General features: G+C 42.7%; 2 long non-coding RNA genes across 2 annotated transcripts in view; one reads left to right on the forward strand and one right to left on the reverse strand.

Moving 5' to 3' along the window:
• LOC144692264 (uncharacterized) overlaps positions 1-3,299 on the reverse strand; it is a 156,406-nt gene extending 153,107 nt beyond the window's left edge. Inside the window, exons 1-2 of the long non-coding RNA XR_013579293.1 lie at positions 3,143-3,299; positions 1,284-1,634 (exon numbers count right to left, since the gene is read on the reverse strand). This is a non-coding gene — a long non-coding RNA (uncharacterized LOC144692264). The remainder of the gene's footprint in view (positions 1-1,283; positions 1,635-3,142) is intronic.
• The window catches only part of LOC144692263 (uncharacterized), an 87,022-nt gene continuing 67,332 nt past the window's right edge, over positions 1,659-21,348 (forward strand). The window contains exons 1-2 of the long non-coding RNA XR_013579292.1: positions 1,659-2,439; positions 14,785-14,842. This is a non-coding gene — a long non-coding RNA (uncharacterized LOC144692263). The remainder of the gene's footprint in view (positions 2,440-14,784; positions 14,843-21,348) is intronic.

The raw sequence follows: 21,348 nt of genomic DNA on the forward strand, positions 1-21,348 counted from the left end.
ACAACACCAATTCAGCATCAGCATCATTATTGCTGCCCAGGATGCCAAGGGTGCCCTTATTAATGCAAGGCTTAGTTAGTTACCATCGCTGGATTGATGTCAGAGCCACATATAACACCCTTGTTTCCCCCACTCACACTACCACCACCTCCCACAATGCCACCAGTGCCAATTATACAAAATGGTCCTGCAATCAACCATTTACCTATTGTACATCCCTCCATTGGTCCCCATTGATTCATATCTTTCCATTCATCACTAAGCAAGTGAAAAGATGCATTACTGCCCAGCAACCAAGAATAAAGAACATGAAGAAGTAGCAAAAATTGATAAAATCTGTGATTCTGCCAAAGAACAGAAACTTCGCGACATAACATTTTCTCATACACCCATGTGCATACCCTCAGTCAATCACAAAGCTTCACTCTGCCTTTTGCCACTGCTCCTACATGGTGCAACCCCTCGTGTTTCAGCAGAGTGAGATGCAGGCTGCTCAGATTCCTACTCTGACAGCTGAGGTCCTCTTCACTTCGGCCAAAGACCTCTCCACCTGTACCTTTGCTGGGGCAGGCTCAACCATTAGGGCGGGAGGCAGGCAGCATTTGGAGTACTGCCAGGGAGGGGGGGAGGCAACAGATGAGAAGTGAGTGTGCTTTGAGTGGGGACCCCACTCCCATGTCTTTGTTGAGAGTCATGCCTCTCATGGCATATGTGCAATTCACTGCTACCAATCATCTAGAGAGCAGCTTGGTATAAATCAATGAGATGTTATCAAGCCAAGGCTAATGTACCTGCCATTCTATGAAGGCATTAGACAAGCTGGCATTCAGAATACATACAGCCATGGTCAGGACCTGCATGGGCTCATCTGATTACCACGATTGATACCACAGAGTTGTTGATCTACCCAGAGAAGGGCTCTTCACCACAATGCCCTGCAACATCAGCCCACACATGTTTGAGGTAGACTCCCCCATTCTCTCTGCAATCATAGACAGTGTGTTTGGAAGGCATGTTAGCTACTACACATTTCCTTGTGCTCTTCAATACTTATCCTTTTCATTGACTTCTCAATGGTTATCAGGGAGGGGCATCAAATTGCATAAGGCTTAGGATGAGATGCAGTGATGGATGGAATGATAGGGATGTGAGTAAGTGCACAGAAAGAGAGTGATGGGAACACTTTAAGGTAAGTGAGTGTGAGGAATGATATGATGGAGTCATCTTCACAAAGCAGGATGAAGTTGCACAGCAGGATGTCTGTGAATGTCCAACGTATTCACCTTTCTTGACTTAGTAAGGTCATTAAAGTTCATCCTGCACTAAATCCAGGAACATGGCATAATACTCCTGACTTCCTGGGCTACCTCCAGCCATGCCTTTGTGGCAGCAGAAGGTGCTGGGGAGGGGATCTCTCCATTGTTTCTCTTGCACCCAGCAGTGCATCAAAGGAGGTGTTTAAAGCGAGGATCAGCCTTTGTCCATCCTGAATCCATTGCCAAAGTTCTCCCTCTCTTAATTCCAACTGCCAACTCCTCCAAATTCCATCTTTGGATTGGCCCTGTAAATACTGGAGTTGAGATCACGCCATGCTGGTCCTCTGTGCGCCCACTGTCGCGTTACCAATGCCAAACCTGAAAGTGAAATGATATTGAGGTACCTGCGTTAAAATTCTACAGACAGATACACTGATCTTATGTCTGGATTTTCCGTGTGATATCCTTACCCCCAGTCTGCCATCGGGTGACTATTGGGGCATCCATTTCTGTGAAGTAGGGGAATAAAGTCAGGTTTTGGTGATGGAAATAGGAAAGTCAGAAGTTCGCACCACGAGAGTCTTAGGCATGGAATTGACCATTCCAAGATTCACATAGAGAAGAAAGTGCTGTAGAGAGGGTCAAAAGAACAGGTCTAAAAGGGGAAGCCTAAAGCAGATCACAAGTTAAAGCAAGTATTAATTTAATTTTATGTTACTGGAATTCTCCCCCTCCCAAGTACCATTTGGAAAAGATAAATTTAGTGCCGACGTTGAACTGTAACCGATGTCAGTGGAAACTCAAGTTCAGCGTTTGATCAAAATTTGATTTGCCGTAATGCCACCTCCATAACTTCCAAATCGGTGACATAACCTTCAGCTGCTGTCAGCAAAAGAAAGACAAACCCCGCCAAGGTCAAGTGTGAAACTAGTTATTCGAGATTAGATGTGTCTGTGGATATTGATGTTTCTGTGGTGTTTTATGGTCGAGGACAGGGACCATCTGTCCCGCTCTTCTCACAGACTGTGCACTGCTGTAAGGCTGCATTGTCATGCACAAGGCTTCGTCCCCCCCAAAAAAGCAGCTCTTTACAAAGGCTGACTTTTAATTGGCATTTACATTATCTAGTGTGATGGGAGTGAAGTATGAAAGGGAACCAACATTCATCAGACAATGACTGAAGGTATGAATTATTACAGAACTTCCACTACTCTGCTGTCCTCCACGTCATTCGTTAAAATGTCACTGCAAAACCCATTGGTAGAAAAGCTGCATTGATTTTGAATTACTGAACCCAAATGTTAGCACATGCATATTCAGACTAATCTCTGGTTTAGCGTAATTTAACCTGGCACGTTTTCTCCCAGTTTATGAATGGTGTTTTTGCAGCTCGTAGGAACTAATGACTTGTTAGCTCGTGACCCATCAGTAGTAAATAATCTGCCTGGAAAATATGTTCTTTGGGATTCTGAATATGTATTTGCATTAATACTCTCATAATCAAATTTGAATTTCCTCCATCATTGGTATGTATTTAATTGGCTACTCTATAGCTCAGTGCATCTTTTTAGTTGCCCTTACCTGTTTTCCAAGAACTGTAGCTGAGGTGGAATCGATTAGCAGCAAATTTGTTTGAAATACATCCTTTAGAAGAATTTCAATTAATAGTTAAGGGATTTTAATAGCTCTTATTAGATTGTTATCGATGTGTTGTCCAGGTTTCCTGTCCCCAGTGCATGAAGCCAAATGCTTCTGCATGGTCACAGTGAACCACTTAACTCAATGATGACACACTGAGACCACAGTGGATTAAATAAGTGATTCTATGATCCACATGAGACCAACAAAAGAAAAATAAAAAATGAGAACATGAATCAGAGGCTCACTGTTGCAATCCATTGTTGGCATTGTTGTAGAAAATAGGTTTTCTCCTTCTTCTATTGATTTAACTGTTTTCGCTGCACCAATTATAGCGAGCATACAAAGCAAATTAATATTAACAAAGGAATGGAACTCCTTTCAACTGATAGATGGTTCACTTCCTTGTAATGGATGTTCACCAGTGAAAAAGTTTGATTTTCTCTACTCACATAAAAAGGCAGAAATAATTAATGACGTATGCGTGCCATCAAATTGAAACTAATTTAATATATTTAACCATTGATTGTTTTTAACATAGAATAGCATAGAGCTGAGACACAAGCCACTTGGCCCAACTAGTCGATGGAGACATTCTCACTTGACCTTCCTCCCATCCTTCCTTATCTAACTCTACTAGCTTTTTCCATTCCCTTCTCCTTCGTATGTTTATCTACTTTTGTTTTCCTTTTGATCAGCGAGATAGGACACGTTTGGGGGCGTGGGTTGGGTGGGGTGGAGCTGGGAATTGTATGGCGGTGGTGGGCAGGAAGATTCAGTAATATAATTGACTTAATCTCCAGCCCACCTGCCCCAACCCCCCACCAATTTTCCCGAGCTTTTATTTTTCACTGCAGTTCTTTATTACCCCAAGAATCGTGAACTCAGCAGAACTGATGCCTGCCATGTACAGTCATCACTGAACAATTTCTGGTAGGGGGATTCCATAACAGGGGCTAGTCTCTTCATTTGTACATCCAAGTGACCTAACACCTGCTTTAGGCGACTGCCAGGTTCATCTGAAAAAAAGCTGGGTGGTGAGACATTTTTAAAGGCAAGGAAAGGAAAGGAGTAGAAGGGCTTAGGAACAGTAGTGTCTAAATGGCTGAAGGCTTGGCCGTCAATGGTGGAGAAAGGTAGGGATAATGCTCCCAAAGCCAGCACCAAAGGAAAGAAGGGTATGAGAGGAAATATAAGTCTGTAGAATGTTCCAGAGATAGGTTGGGATAAACATAAGGATTCCTCATTTAATGTTTTAGGAAACTAGGACCCAGTGTAGATCAGTGAGAATGAGCGGTGATATGTGAGCAAGATTTAGCATGGATCACTATATGTGCAGCTGTATATTGGTTATTAAGTCCAATGTAGATTATAGGATGCCATGGAGGAGGGCATTTGAAAAATCTAGTCCAGACTGGGCAAAGATATGGGTAAGGGTTTCAATAACAGATTAGTTGAGGGAGGGGTAGAAGCTTAACACCAGTGAGGGGAAGATAAGTAGTTTTGGAAATGAATAGGATTTGGGGTTTGAAGCTCAGCTCAGGGTTGAACTAATCTATTGGTTGACTGGTTTAATATTTAGACAACATTTTTAAATAGACATAAAATGTTATTGATCCACTGAGAAACCCAAAGTCCTGTCAAGTAAAGGCTTTCAGAAAATAAATTATTAATTAGTTCAGTGACTAATTTCCACTGTGTGTCAACACAATTTTTTGTACAAATTTTAATTAACTGTATCAAGGGCGAGTAACAAGTGGCGACAAATGGTTACTTAGCAAATTGACTGTTATTGTTTATTTATAAATTATTCATTAAGGAAATTAGTCAACAAGTTTGCCAACAGGCATTCGTCAAATCATAATCATCTGTGTAAAGGTGTTCCATTATATGTGGTATCAACATACTGCAGCAGCCACAGGTCCCCTTTAAGAAGCGCAGCTTTGTCACAATAACATATGAACTTCAGTACTTCTATCAATCATCAACATGGAGCCTGTTACTAGTCAAACCACAGACTGGTTTATTTTCTCATCCTCCCTGGGGAAAACCTTCATTACCATTTTGAGAGAGGCAGAAATATGTTTGGAGCAAGTTGGAAAATGTAATTACTCGATGCTGGCTTATTCAGCAAACGCTGTGAATGGAGATATGTTCGAAAGTTCAGTATTATCCTTGAATTCCATCTTATTATAATTTATCAGGGAAATATACAACACATCAATTGCATGTATATAAAATCTGATAGTGAATATTTAAGAAATTGGTATAGGCGCTCAATATTCAAAGGAAAATGGTACCATTCTCTTGCCTCCCTTGATACCACGTTTACTGTTGCTGAACTGTATTATAGTGGATTATGCTTTCAAGCTGTTACAGATAGATATTACTCTGCAGGCATTAAAACAACATATTAACCAGCTTGAGTTCACATAAACAGCTATTTAGGGTAGCGCTGAAAATATGTGAAGTTTAGAAACCTACCTGCCACAGGACAGAAGCTACCTGAGATAGTGCAAGAAGCACTTGAGGTATGATTTTTCCCTCTCGAGTCCAGCTGCAGCAAAGGAAGGTTAAGTAGTTTGAAGGGAGTTGCAGGAACAAGGGTAACCTCTCTGGGGGCAGCATTGGGGGTGGCATTTGGAGGCAGTGTTACGACCAACTTTAATTGATTCAAGGGAGGGAGTAGTGATAGGAGATACCTCTGGCGCTACAATGCTGTAACCCAGGGGCAGAGTTTGAAGGTACCTTTTTACTTTATTAGCCTTAGAACTGTACCTATTAAAATAAAGAAACAAGCACTATTTTCAGCACATGTGAAAAACAAAGCTCCTCACACAAATGTCACAAAATAACAGCACGTATTTATATAGCACCTATAATATAGTGATACTTCTAAAGGTGCCTCACAGGAGCTTTAGCAAACAAAATTTGGTGCATGAGGAGATATTTGGGCAGATGACAAAAAGCTTGGTTGAAGAGGTATGTTTTAAGGAGGGGTTTAAAGGAAGAAAGAAAGGAACAACAGCAAAACAGTTTAAGGAGCTTGCAGTTGAAGGCTCGACATTAGAGTCATTAAAATCGGGGATGCTCAAGACTGGAGGAGTGCAATTATTTCAAAGGGCTGTAGTTCTGGAGGAGATAGGGAGGGATGAGGCATGGAGGGTTTGAGAAAAAGATGATTTTAAAATCGAGGCATTGCTCAACTGGGAGTCGATGCATGTCATCAAGCACAGGGGTCAGAGGTGAACATGATTTAGTGTGTATTGTGGACAGCTAAGTTTAGATGATCTTACAATTACAGTAGATAAAATTACAAAGGGGAAAATAGGCAGCCTTAGTGATGGCACAGATATGTGCCTGGAGGCCCAGGGTCAGTTATGACACCAAGGTTTTGGACAGTCTGATTCAACCTCAGTTGCCAGGGAGAGAGATGGAATTGGTGGCTAGGGAACGGAGTTTGTGGCGGGGAGCAAAGACATTGGGTTTGGTCTTCACAATATTTAGTTGGGGGAAATTTCTGCTCTTCCACTGGATGTCAGACAAGTAGTCTGACAATTTAAGTACAGTGGAGAGTCTAGGGACGTTATAGTGAGGTAAAGCTGGTTGTTATTGTGTACATGTGGAAATTGATGCTCTGTTTTTGGATGATGTCGCTGAGGGGCAGCATGTAGTCGAGAAATAGGAGGGGCCAAGGATAGATCCTTGGGGGACACCAGAGGTAGCATTGTGGGAGTGGGAAGAGAAACTATTGAAGGTGATTCTCTGACTATGATTGGCTGGATAATAATGGAATCGGATGAGTGCTGTTCCATTCAGCCGGACAAGGGTGGAGAGGCTTTGGAGTATAATGGTATGATCGACCATGTCAAAGGCTAGAGACAGGTTGAGAAGGGTGAGGAGGGATAGTTTATCTTTGTCACAGTCACATATAGTGTAATTTGTGACTTAAATAACAAAAACATTTTGGTTCTGTAGTATAATGTCATTTTTGACTTTGATAAAAGAAGCATTTTGGTACTGTAGGAAGCCTGAATGGCAGCTCTCAAGCATAGAGTTTCAAGAAAGATAGATACAAATTTAGGAGGCAGCACAACGTTCATGGACTTTGGATAGGAAAGAGAAGTTGGAGATGGGGTAGTAGTTTTGAGAAGGGGGGTTCTTACAGCAGATTTGAAGGAGTGGGGAATAGCATTTGAGGAGAGAGAACCATTAATAATATCAGTTAGTGTGTGGGCCAGGGTGGTCAGCAGTTTAGTGGGAATATGGTGTTGGTCTCGCTCACAAGTTGAGCTCAGAGAGGGTTTGTAGAGAGATAAAAGAGAAAATGGAAAAAGATGAGAAAGCAGGGGAGAGCCTTAGTTGAAGTTAAGCCTGGTGGGATCAGGGAAGGAAGAATAATGGTAGAGCCTGCTGATTGGATGGTCTCATTCTTAATGACAAAGAAGTTCATGAGTTCCTTGCACTTGTTAGAAATGAATGAAAGATATTACACATCTGGCTTGTGTGTTCATGTGCACCATTTCTTTCTTATGGTCTTCCAGTGAAAGAGACTAGATTAAAGGGAGGCTTGGTCCTGTCTGCTGTCTGTATGTGCTGATGAGCTGCAAGTCAAATCAGCATGAGGCAGTGTCTCTAACAGGCTGAGTTAATGGAGCACAGAGCATCAGCACTGTCAGGAACCTGGAAAATTTAATAATGCTTACTCTCATCTGTAGAACACACTGCACCAACCATGCATAGCTACAAAATAACGAAGCGGAAAATGAAGGTAATCACAGGCAGTGCAATGGAGACTGGTCTGTACTGACGAATCTAATAAATGGTGTTGGATTGTAAGTTCCCTACATTTTGGGTATTTCTGTCCCATCTTATGTTCTGACTGGGGAAATTAATAAATAACTGATCATATTTAACCTTTTTCTGAATGTCTATTTCCTTCTTTCCCTTATGCCCACTCCCTTGCACCATGCCTGAGAGAGGGCAGGCAAGTTCCTTCCCAGTTACTGACAGTGTAATTGTGAACCAGATCTATTCAGCCTCAAATTTTCCTCTTATCCTTATGGAGGGGTGCTTTACCTCTGTATGGCATTTCCCCTGATAGCCCAGCTAAGAATGAAACATAGAGTGGAATTTTCCACTCCCTCCAATGGCAGGAATCGTGACAGGTGGGGGTACTAAGCATAAAGTTTGGCACGATTGAAAAAGCTTGTTTCCCGCTGGCAGAAAATTAGTTTGGGATTTTTTTCTCCTGACGTCGATGGCAGGCTAAAGGCAAGTTGAGTTTGCCGCTAACCTATGTTGGGAACCACATTTGCATTCATTGGCATCTCATGAATGCTCACTAAAAGGCCAACTCACCAGAATTACACACCCCCTCCAAATTAAGAGCCCTGCCAGTGGATAATTAGAATATTCTGTTTTACAACTGTATATAAGTGGCGCATACCTGGCGAGCTTCACTTCATCCATGACTTGAAGGTCAGTAGATGTTGCTTTCACCTTCCGTTAAGACGGTAGCTACAAAAATATCAGGTGCCTGTAGCACAGGGCTGGGCATGGGAGGCAAGACTAGCAGGGAGGGGTGAGATGGAAGCAGTACATGGGAGGTGGTGTGTGGAACATGAGAGGGGAGGGGATGAGACAGAGGCAGAACTGGGGGGAAACATGAGAGGGCAGGGGTGAAATGAGGCAGGACTGAAGTGGTGGGAGTGGGGGTCAAGGAACAGAGTGCAGTGATGAAAAACTGTCTGGGGGCAAGAGTTGTAAGATTGTCCATTGAAGAGTCAGAGACTGTCCTGTGGCTGAGGCCACGCTATTGGGGACAATTTGAAGAGACTGTCCTATGGCTGAGGCATATTAAAGAGACTGTCTTGGAGCTGTATGGGCCATGTTAGAGGGCTCTGAAGGCACGCTTGCCTTGGCCCTGGTGTTGGGCAGGGGAAGGCCCTTGTGTGCAGTGAAGGTCATACACAGTATGATGCGCAGGGCATGGTCAGTCACCTCAGGCATTTGGTCCTAGGGGTTTGAGTCATGGTATTGTGAGGCAGAGAGCACTGTAACATTCAGGGAAGGAACCTGGATCCTGTATGTCGGTAGCTGAAAAGTCATGGGGGTGTGGGGGTGGGGGCGGTGTTGGGTGGTCTCATGAGTGGGTGGTGGGGGAATGGCGGTGGCCCAAAAAATAAGGGTGCATGTAGCCTCAAGAAGGAGAGGGGTCAGCTTGACAAATGGCATGGGGACATCAACATTGAAGGGTTCAGGGGAAGAACAGGAATATCCACATGAGCAATGAAGGGATCAAGGGTAACAGTAGGAGGCTGGATAATGACAGGAGGAATGGGAATTAGGTGGTGCTGAGTATGGAGCAGGATGGGAGGAAATTGGTAGCTGATAGGGGGAGGTTGGAAGCTGGTCTCACTCACAAAAGTCAACAGCACCATTTAAGATTCATCTAAGAATGCGGTTTAAAAAATATGCTAGAAAAAGATTGGTTGGGAAGGGGTCTCAGGCCTGTGGGAGAGTTGAGCTAAATAATTTTGGGCCAATTGAAGGGGGACCCTATATATTTCCAGCTCAAATCATGGAGAGCATGGCTCAGCGGAGTGCTGGACTTGAGGGTCTAATGCACAATCAATGAGCTTGGCTCCTTTACTAACATTGCACATTTAGGTGAGAATCCATTGAGTCTAGGTGCTGCTGTGTGTGTATTTGGTCTTTAATTGGCATTTTATCCTTACAGAGGCATGTCAGAATCGATGTAGGCCCACGGCTGCTGTGCAGAAGCAACATAGGCCCTACAAACCTTAATATTCCCTGTGCACTGGACATTCAAGGCACCATGCTTGCAGTCATGACATGAGTGCAATGATTGTGTATTGATACTTATTGTTAAGGCCACTGGTAGAGAACTACCAGAAGCCTGACTGTGGGTTATAGGGCATGAGTCTTTTGAGCCTAATTAAGACACTCATTGTGAATGTGCAGTCACGTCTGAGGGGAATGCTCAGCTATCTGTTGTCCCCCAAGATGATATCATCCTGCAAGGGGTGACCTTGATATACCATGTGTGCTGACACGGCAGATGATGTGTGTCAGGCGGACCAAATCCACGAGGGAAACTTGGTGGCGATATCACAACGGTTTCCTGATTTGCATTTATTTCGAGATGCGTGCACTGAATTCAGAAGTAATAAGTCCACCAAGACTTTCAGAGTTTAATACAAAGACTAAAATATTTATTAATAAAAGAAAAAATTCAAGCACATACATAAGACTACAAATTACTACTATAATAACTCCTAAAATTCCTAATTAACCTGACTCCCAGTTACACCCCCGTAAGGCAACAGTCTGAAATAGATTTTAGATTTTAAACATATCCTGCAAATTAAAACAATACCCTGGACAGTGGAATTTCAAATGACTTTTCTCCAGCTTCAGTTTCGGTGGACAGCAGACTCATGCACAAATACTGGAGGCTTCATTAAGGCTATTTCACACACTTCTGTTGGATCTCACAATGCCTTCTCCTGACACATAGCTTCATTCTCATTTATATATGTTTCTCTCTTTTTTAATATATAAATTCTATTGTTTCATATGTCTTTGAAACTGTATCTTCCTCACAATATAAAAACTTTCATGTTGCTACTATTTATTGTCAGTAACCTTTGGGAAAAATAGATACATTCCTTAGTCTTGCTTATCTGGTTAATTGTAAACAGACTGAGATCCCTTTGAAATCGAAAGCTCCCTTCATTTATCTAAAAATGCAACTCCCCTTCACATCTTACATGCTAAGCCAGCATCCATATTTACTCATTAGCATGTCAAGCACCTAGCTTTTTTGATGATTTCAAGCCTGTAGCCTAATTAACTCCAAATGTAATTAAATCATACACAGACAGGCCTAGCTATACTTAGCCCCATAAATCTACTTTACAGTTAACCAGAAAAATATTATGAAAATTATTATACTCTCATGACACCATGTACAGACTGAGGGCAGGCCTGGATTCCTACCTTAATGAGTAAACATGGATGCTGGCTTAGCATGTAAGATGTGAAGGGGATTTGCATTTTTAGATAAATGAAGGGTGTTTTCGATTTCAAAGGGATCTCAGGCTGTTTACAATTGATTGCTCAGTTGTATCCATTCACAGATACAAGGAAGTGTGGAGAATTCAGGCTGTAGGCAATGCTGCCTTGTTGATAGCTATGATTAGAATGAGGAGAAGAAGGGCTGTTGTTGATTGGCACAGCTCAGGGTAGACCATCACTCTGAGCAGCAAGAGCCAGCGGGTCCCCAGGAAGCCCCAGATGCTGCCGGGGAGGGGCAAAATCCACAAAGATGTTTGGCGTGGCCAAGGATCTACAGAAGGTGGAGCTCATACATAGAGATGAGCGAAGGACATCGCTGTAGGCGCCTTCGCCTATCTAAGGATGTGGTAGCTCACATTTTCCACATTCTCCATGAGGAACTCACATCACATGGGCTTGGAGTGCATCCAATGCCGTTTGCATTGAAGGTTACCACAGCACTGAACATTTTTACCAGTGGATTCTTCCAGGACTCCACTGGGGACCTTTGCGGAATTTCAGTGACAGATGCCCTTTTCAACAAACCTCATCATTATGTGCAATTCTGCATGGATGAAGCAAGCCAGGCTGCCAGAGCTGTAGGATTCACAGCAATCTTAGGGTTCCTGCAAGTGCAAGGGACCATCAAATGCAAACATGTGGCCTTGAGAGCTCCCTGGCAGCAGCCTGTGAGATTCATTAATAGAAAAGGATTTCACTCTCTGAATGTACAGCTCATTTGTAATCACAGAAAGCAGATCCAGCATTGTACATTTTGAGTCATTCGCAGGTGCCAGAGATATTTGAAGGGGCCTTGGTGCTTAGGGGGCTGGCTCCTTGGTGATAAAGGGGTAATCCGACAAGACATGGCTAATAATGCCAATTTGTTGGCCATAGAGTGCATCTGAAGAGAGATACAATGCTGCACATTCTGCCACAGGGTTCTTAATAGAGCAGACTATTGGCCTCTTAAAGATTTCCAGAAGGCATTTGATAAGATTATTACGGAAAATAAAAGCGCATGGTGTAGTGGGTAACATATTAGCATGGATAGAAGATTGGCTGGCTGGCAGAAAGCAGAGAGTGTGCATAAATGGGTCTTTTTCAGATTGGCAGGATGTAACAAGCGGAGGTCCACAGGGGTATGTACTGGGCCTCAACTTTTTACGATTTACATCAATGACTTAGATGAGGGGAGCAAAGACACGGTAGTTAAATTTGCAGATGACACAAAGGTAGGTAGGAAAGTGTGTTGAAGGGGACATGAGGAGGTTGCAGACGGATATAGATAGGTTGAGTGATCTGGCAAATGGAGTTTAATGTGGGAAAATATGAAGTTGTTCACTTTTGCAGTAAGAACAAAAAAGCAAGGTATTACATAAATGGAGAATGACTGCATAATTCTGAGGTGCAGTAGGATCTAGGTGTTCTAGGAGATGGGTCACAAAAAGTTAGTATGCAGGTACAGCAAGTAATTAAGGCGGCTAATGGAATGCTATCCTTTATTATGAGAGGGATTGAACATAAAAGCAAGGATGTTATGCTTCAGTTATACAGGGCATTAGTGAGACCGCACCTGGAATACTGTGTGCCGTTTTGGTCTCCTTATTTAAGGAAGGATGTAAATGCATTGGAGGTGGTTCAGAGGAGGTTTACCAGATTGTTACCTGGAATAAGTGGGTTGTCTTATGAGGAAAGGTTGGACAGACTGGGCTTGTTTCCACTGGAATTTAGAAGAATGAGGGGTGATTTGATTGAAGTATACAAGATCCTGAACGGCCTTGACAAGGTAGAAGTTGACAGGATGTTTTCTCTTGTTGGTGAGTCCTGAACTAGGGGGCACTGTTTTAAAATTAGGGGTCACCCTTTTAGGACAGAGATAAGGTGAATTTTTTTCTCTCAGAGGGTTGTGTGACTTTGGAATTCTCTGCCTCAGATGGTGGTGGAGGCGGGTCATTGAATATTTTTAAGGTAGAGGTAGATAGATTCTTGTTAGGCAAGGGAATCAAAGGTTATCATGGGTAAATGTGAATATGGAAATTGAAACACAAGAAGATCAGCCATGATCTTATTGAATGACGGAGCAGGCTCGAGGGGCCAAATGGTCTACTCCTGTTCCTATATTTTAAAATCTTATGTTCTTAATGCATGCATCTGGTAATGTAATAGTGTAAGTATATAGATAAGTATAGGAGATTGTATAAGATGGGTTAAAAAAAATGAAGCCTTTTTAATTTATGATGGCTCGAGGGGCCGAATAGTCTACTCCTGTTCCTATTTCTTATGTTCTTATGTTCCTATGCGTTTCTAATGTTTGGACAGGTCAGATGGGGCTGTCCAATACTCATCACAGAGAATGCTCTGCATCATGGTTGTTTGCTGCACCCTACACAACCTAGCACTGCAAAGGGAGGACATGTTCCAACAGGGAGATATTGAGGAGTTAGACATCCCCTCAGACAAGGAGAACTTGGAAGGGGATGCCTGAGGAGGATGAGAATGCAGACGAGCCACATGATGATGCCATTACATAGGCACGAAGTGGCAGATGCGCCCATGACAACCCCATGGCTACTCGATTTCAAGAGGAATAAGATGAAGACAAGTGTTTGCAACCAAAGTTCTCTCCAGGCTTCGATGCAGGGGGCACAACAAAACCTTCATTCTCAGTGTCAACATATCAGGAAAGGTCATCAATCTCACAATGATCATGGAAGCAGTATAAATTATCTTCTGCCCTAACAATGGGGTCATCCTTGGAAAGCCTTGGGAACATGTGGCCTCTGTGGAACATGATAGAACTCCATTAGCACACCTCCTTAAGCAACTACACATAGTGCAGTCCTTTCAACCATGGCATCAGCAAGTCAGTGGGCATGGCAGCTTTCAAGCAGCTGAAGTGCCATTGCCCACATGGATGCACTCATGCCAGTATGAAAGCAGCCTAACACAGCGGTGCTAACAGGAAAAACATTTGTCAATGGTTAGCACTTGACTGTATCAAGAGGGACAAGTATCCGAATAGCACCATCTTTCCAAATGCCAGCTGTCATGGATGAATAATGCAAAGTCAGCATCATGCTTCTGAGCTCCAATATGCCTTTGGACATTAGGATGCAGTGACCTGTTACTCTACAGCATACACCCAAAGCTGCCAGTTATGTCCGCATTGTCTTCACAGAGAGTGGCTCATATGGTTTGATTGTTTACAAACACTCATGATCCTGCATTTTTTGAAAGCCTGCCAAGTTTATGTCCTGCATTACCTTATGGGTATTACATTTGGGAGAGCAGTCGCCCAGTCGGTATTGACACAGCAGTCAATGAAAACTTCTTCCCTCCATAGATCCTACTGAGCACTCAAATGAGCCAAAGGGCACAGAGGGTACAAGGCACAGTTTTAAAGTGTTTTGCAAAAGAAGCAAATGTGAGGTGAGAAAAAACTTTTTTCACAGAGTGAGTAGTTAGGGTTTGGAATGCACTGCCTGGAAGTGCGGTGGAGGCATTGAGGCATTCAAGGGGGCATTGGATGGTTGTTTAAATAGAAACAATGTGCAGGGTTACGGGGAAAAGGCAGGAGATTGGCATTAAGTTAAAATGCTCAGAGAGCCGGTGCAGGCATGATGGGCTGAATGGACTCTTTCTGCACCATAGCAATTTTGTGATTTTGTGAAAGCATCGCTTTCATAGCATTACAGTCCTCAACATTGTTCAGCTCACAAAGGCCAATCCTTTCTATTTACCCTAGTCAATGAGTGCACTGTCATGCAATGAATTCCATATTGAGTTCCATACTGTGTTATTACAGGAGCATTCTGTAAAGCAGCGCTAGGCAGCCATTCAGGAGCAAAGGAAGATCCTCACAGGTAAGTAGATGGCGTCATCAGGATGAGCACACACCTCTGACATCACACACTCATCCCCTCTAGCAGACATTTCTAATGTCATTGCGTGAAACCAACTTCCATCGTTCAGCATCATGCGTGAGGAGAGTGGGGATTAAGAAATGAACAATGTTCAGCCTTAAACACATGATGCCCTCAAACACTTTACAGCCAATGAAGCACTTTTGAAGTACAGTCCCTTTTTAATGTAGGAGAATGTGGCACCCAATTTAAGCACAGCAAGATTTCACAAACAATAATGAAATGACCACATCATCTGTTAAGTATTTACTGAGCAATATATATTAGTCAGGAAAATGGGGTAGATCACCTCTGTTCTTCTTTGTAAGACTGATCTTTTACATCCACCTGAAAGGACAGGCAGTACCTCAGGTTAAAGTCTCATCTGAAAGACAGCACCTCCAATGGTGCAGCATTCCCTCTGTGTTGCCCTGAAAATCAGCCTAGATTATGTGCTCAAGTCTTTGAATGGCAGTGGAGCAGGGTGGGGCCCAGGGGTGGTGTGGTTCTTGAACCCACAACCTTCTGAAGAAGAAGCAAGAGTACAATCACTGAGCCAAACTGAGACTGTGGCCCTTTTCCTACAACTTGTGCTTGTGGTTTTAATATAAATCTATGTACTGCATTTTTACATAATGTGGAGTTTGTTATGTACTCTGTTCGCCTGCTTGTTGTGTCACACATCATTTTTTTTTTTGCAGCAACAGCCTTGTCTTACCCTGGGGTTCTCTTGCCTGTTGGGAGACTCTCATCATTTTTGTTGGGTTGCTATGGGGAGATCAGCGAAGGCAGATGTTCCATGCCTGCAGACAGAATTATCCTGGAGCATAACTGTCAGCTTCATAATGGAGGGTTCTCATTTGGGCACTGCTCTTGGGAGTCTCTCTAACATTGTGTAGGTGCTGAATCCTTCTGATTATTTGGAGATGGACAGCTTTGGTGTCAGAAATTTTCTATTCAGATGGATGGGCTGGAAGAGGGAAATCAAATCAAATCAGAATTCTATTTGTAGAAACAATCTAACTCATACAGGTTTCAAGCTTTATTTTTACAACTTCCAAGTATTTACTGAGTAATTTTCTTGCATCTTCATTTTTTTTAACCTCTGTAATTTAGTTAATTTCACATTAGATTTATAGTGAGGCTTAGACTCATTGGACAGTTTGTTTATTGACTAACTTCTTGTTGGTCACTCGTATTTTGGAGAACATAAATGTACAATTGACTGTAGGCGATGCAGTTTGGAGAAAGATGGCGATCTGCTTTAGGCCTTCAACTTGCATCAGATTTGATGGATTGAGCCTCACTGGGTTGTTGGGCCCTCTGGATGAATTCTCTTTAATTCTAAGTTTGTAGTTTTAATTGGCACACTGTGTTCTTCCTGAATCCATCACTCCAAGTACCTTTTGTTCATTAATATTAATATACGTGGTTGTTTTCTGAGCTTTATATTATGTTTAAATTTAATGGATAATTATTATGCAATTGCTAGTTATCAATGAAGTGTGAATTTTGCAACATGAGCTGTCTTCAATTAAAATAAAAAGATAAGTACAACATTGGTCTGGTTAACTCTTGTAACATCCTAATGTAGCTGGTTACACGTTGCTATTGGTAAGAATCTGGAATAGGTTCCTTACCCATCCTCTTGGTTGAGTAATGGAGGGAGCCCTGGAAAATCCTAACTAAAAAGAGAAATGTATTTACAGCTGGTTGAAACTAATTTCTTCCAATTGAATTTGCACACTTATTTCAATGAATAGAAATAGAAAATCAAAGCACCATTAATGCTAAATTAGCTTTCCTTTCCTGAGGGAGAAGTTTATAGGTTTGAATCCCATCTCAGGATTTTATAGCATGCAATTGAAGCTAACATTTCGGTGCATCACTGACCAAGTACTGCACTGTCAGAGTTGTTGTCTATCAGTTGAGCCTTTAAACTGACATTCTATCCAATGAATCCAAGACACTATTCGAAGGTTTTCTGATGCCTCCCTGGAGATTCTAAAAGAGTTTGTCTGGGACACAGAGGGAAATATTGTTTTTGAAAACTCGCCGGAATATATCCAGGTTCAATATTAAGAAGGTCTGGGCAGAAGTGGCTGAGAGTATCAGTGTTAGCAGCATCATCCCCAGGGACCTAGGATCGGTGTTAAAAAAAAATTAATGGCCTCACAAGAACAGCAAAGGTGAGTACAGTTCTTCATCCCTCTCAACAACTCTTGCCAATACTCCTTTCACTCCTCCTCCAGTACACTGAACGATTCCTTCCCCTCCACTACATCCTGTAACATCCAATCATAAGGGCAAACCTTTCTTTCTTATTCCTTTGCTGTCTTCACAACAGACTTTAACCACATCCTCTCTCACTCGCAGGACCAGCAATTCCACTTAGGGCCCTTCCTCACTTCACATTCCATGTACTTGGCTTTACATTCATCACCTCCTCATTCCATATTTCTTCTCCTCCAGATCTCAGGAGCTACATTATATTCAGAAGACCTGCACAACTCAACTTAACTTTTCATTAGTCAGTCACTCAACAAAACAACACGAAATGCCAGGGATGGGAGAAATATCCAACACCAGGGCTTTCATCCAAATGGAGCATGGTTTTTTAAAAATTCATTGGATGTGGGCTAGGCCAGCATGTATTGCTCATCCCTAATTGCCCTTGTTCAGAGGGCATTTAAGAGCCAACCACATTGCTTTTTTTGACATTCAGCAATGGTTTTGTGGTCATCATACTTTTAATTCCAGATTTTTATTGGATTCAAATTTCAGCATCTGCCTTGGTGGGATTCAAACCCGGGTACCCAGAGCATTACCCTGGGTCTCTAGAATACTAATCAGTGACAATACCACTGTGCTACCACCATGTATTAATAAGTCAGAAAAAGCCACAAGCATTGAGAGGGCAAGGCTGGTGGCTTATCTGAGCAGGTTGGCTGCCTATTATTTGTATCCCTGCCTTCACCTCAACAACTTACATACTCAGCCAGCTTGACAACTTCAAGTTGCATTCTGAAGACTGTCAGCTGCTAATGTCAGCTTCCCCGTGCCATCCTAAATCATCCTTTTCCTCTTTCCTCTAATTCCTGCTTAATATCTGTACCCTGCTGAAGAAGACACTTTGGAGAAGGACAATCCTCCTGAAGAGCACACCACCACACCCTCCATCCATCTCAAGAACCAGGGCATAAATTGGCACTGTACATGGATTATAATGATCAGCACTTGGCGGAACACCCAGCTTTAATGAGCTGTGTTGGAATGTGGGTTTATATTACCTGTGTACCCAGTTGTTTGTGGGATCAGTAATCAATGAATTCGAACAGCTTTTGGCTTTGTTGAACAGGGGTGCTTTGTCAATCAGGCCTAAGGCAATGATGAGGAATTGAAGGCCTGTGAGAATGACAGTCATCCATGTCTTGAGGGTTTTGGGATAAATTGGTCTGGCCACTGAGTTTGTAGTAATAAAGTGATTTGAAGAGCTTAAATGGACCCATACCCATGGTAACAGAATGATTCTGAGAGGTTGAGCTGGACTAAGTGCTTCTTATTCTCGCTGTGTTGATATATTCATTTGTAAGGTAATTCAGCGATAGTATGTATAAAATGTAGAGATCAAAAATAGGATCTCTATAAGAGTTTTGAGTGAACAACTGCATTTTGTAGTCACACAGTGTAATGCAGTTCTTGTAGTAAATTGTGAACTCGGTAAAGAATCATGTCATCATACTGGAACTGTGTACAATGAGTTAAGTATCCTTGTTAGATTGTGTAACATGAGCTCGTTAAAGACCTGAGTCTGTAATTGTTACAACTGATGCCTATGCACACTGGTGTTCAAACTAATGAAACAAATTAAAACAAGAAAGTCGCCTCAACAAGCAGCAGCAGGTACTAATGACAGGCATGGCATAGGAGATAGCTCGCAGGAGAGCAATATTCCCTCTCAGTTCTGCTAAGTAAGAAACCTCCCATTTCTCACCAGGAACATACCAGGCAAATGTAAACCCACCCAGCTGAATGTATTGTCTCCTCCTCTCCATCCATGCCAATCATTCCCTGAACTCCAAGTTTGAAACCCTCCAGCCAGGTTTCCACTCCTGCCACAGCACTGAAAGGCTTAAAGTAAAGTCACAAATGACAACTTATATGATTATGTCAAAGGTAGACTGTTCCTCCTTGTCCTTCTTGACCTGTCTGCAGTCTTTGACCCTGTTGACCACACCATCCTCCTCCAACGCCCCTCCGCTGGGGGAGGTTACAGCGATAGGGAGGGGTGAGGCCATGAAGAGATTTGAAAAGAAGGATGATGTTTTTAAAGTCAAGACGTGGCTTTGTGGACATTGCAACTAAATGTAGAGATATTGCTAAATCAGGGTCAAGCTGCCTCGTTTATATTTCAAACAATGCTTGGCAGTTAACTGTCAGTCATCATTACTGGTGCATCCTCCATGGCAATGCCTCTACCAGTCAGAGTCCATTTGCCAACTAATCAGCACTCTCTTTACATAGGTATAAATTGTTGTTTCCCCCTTATATTGGTATTCTTGCAAAGTGTTCTGATGAATGCAAGACAAAAAGCTTTGACATGTGTCTTTTTTCAGCAATACTGAAGCTCTGTATTACCAAATGACTAAATATAGAGATAGAGTCATAGAGTCATAGAGCTATACAGCAGAGAAACAGGCCCTTTGGCCCATCATTTCTGTGCTAGCCATCAAGCACCTATCTATTCTAATCCCATTTTCCAGCACTTGGCCCATATTCTTGTATGCTATGGCATTTTAAGTGCTCACCTAAATACTTCTTAAATGTTGTGAGGTTTCCTGCCTCTACCACCCGCCTCAGGCAGTGTACTCCAGATTCCAACCACCCACTGGGTGAAAAAGAAATTCCTCAAATCCCCTCTAAACCTCCTGCCCCTTACCTTAAATCTATGCTGCCTGGTTACTGACACCTCCACTAAGGGGAAAAGTTTCTTCCCATCTACCCTATCTATGCCCCCCATAATTTCTTATACCTCTATCAGGTCCCCTCCTCAGCCTTCTCTGCTCTAAGGAAAACAACCCTAGCCTATCCAGTCTCTCTTCATAGCTGAAATGCTCCAACCCAGACAACATCCTGGTGAATCTCCTCTGCACCTTCCCCAGTGCAATCACATCCTTCCTATAGTGTGGCGACCAGAACTGCACACAATACTCCAGCAGTGGCCTAACTAGCGTTTTATACAGCTCCAACATAACCCCCTTGCTCTTATATTCTATGCCTCAGCTAATAAAGGCAAGTATCCCATATGCCTTCTTAACCACCGTATCTGCCTGTGCTGCTGTCTTCAGGGATCTATGGACATGTACACAAAGATCCTCCTGATCCTCTGTGCTTCCTAGGGTCCTGCCATTCATTGTGTATTCCCTTGCTGTGTTAGTCTCCCAAAATGTATTGCAACTGCGAAGGGTTCCACTGAATGTGCAGTTGGTGTTCGAGTGTGCTCATCGCAATCATGCAGGTGAATACCCAGCATCCTAGCAGCAGTCATGATGGCTTTATTCTGCACCAGTCTGCTGTACCATCAGTATGTCAGCCACCTCAACAAAACATGGAATGGCTGCTGGGTGATAAGAGCTACCCGCTGACCACCTGGCTCATGACTCTGGTGTGCAATCAAAACATACATGGCTAGCATGATAATGAGAGCACTGCTCCCACATTGAACAACACCAAGTTGACCATTGGGCTGCCCCATTTAAGTCCCCATCTGAGTCCACTGCAGAAGAACTTGGGGGCGTTCTCTTCCCCCTTCCTTCTCTGGTGCAGCATTCCAAAGGGACCATTCCCTCTGCAACACCCTGATCTACTTCTCAATCACCCCCAACATCTCATCCCCTTCCCATGGCAACTTTCCATGCATTCGCAGAAGATGTAACACTTGCCCTTCACCCTCCAAGGCCCCAAACACTCCTTCCAAGTGAAACAGTGATTTACTTGTACTTCTTTCAATTTAGCATACTGCATTCACTGCCCACAATACAATCTCCTCTACACTGGACAGACCAAATGCTGATTGGGTGATCGCTTTTCGGAACATCTTCACCCCATCCGCAAGCATGGATCTTCCAATTAGACACTTCATAGCATTCTGGGCTCAACACTGAGTTCAACAATTTCAGACCATTTTAATTCTGGGTTTTTTTTGCCATGTGCCAGATTGAATTTTGTCTATCATATTTATGCTTTTGTTAATTTTTCTGCTATCTACACTCATTCTGGACAAATGCCTTTACCGCTTCCTTTACCTTTTGTTCCATGGCATCTTTCATTTAATCTCTCCCATCCTCCCTGACCTTCCCTTTAGTTCTTCCTTCCCCTCACCTCTTTCAGTGGCCTAAAACCCATCATATTTCCAAAGATGAATCATATTCGAATCAAAATGTTAACTCTGTTTCCTTTCTCCACAG

The sequence above is a fragment of the Cetorhinus maximus genome, chromosome 17, assembly GCF_964194155.1.
Source record: "Cetorhinus maximus chromosome 17, sCetMax3.hap1.1, whole genome shotgun sequence".
NCBI classification, from domain to species: Eukaryota; Metazoa; Chordata; class Chondrichthyes; order Lamniformes; family Cetorhinidae; genus Cetorhinus; species Cetorhinus maximus.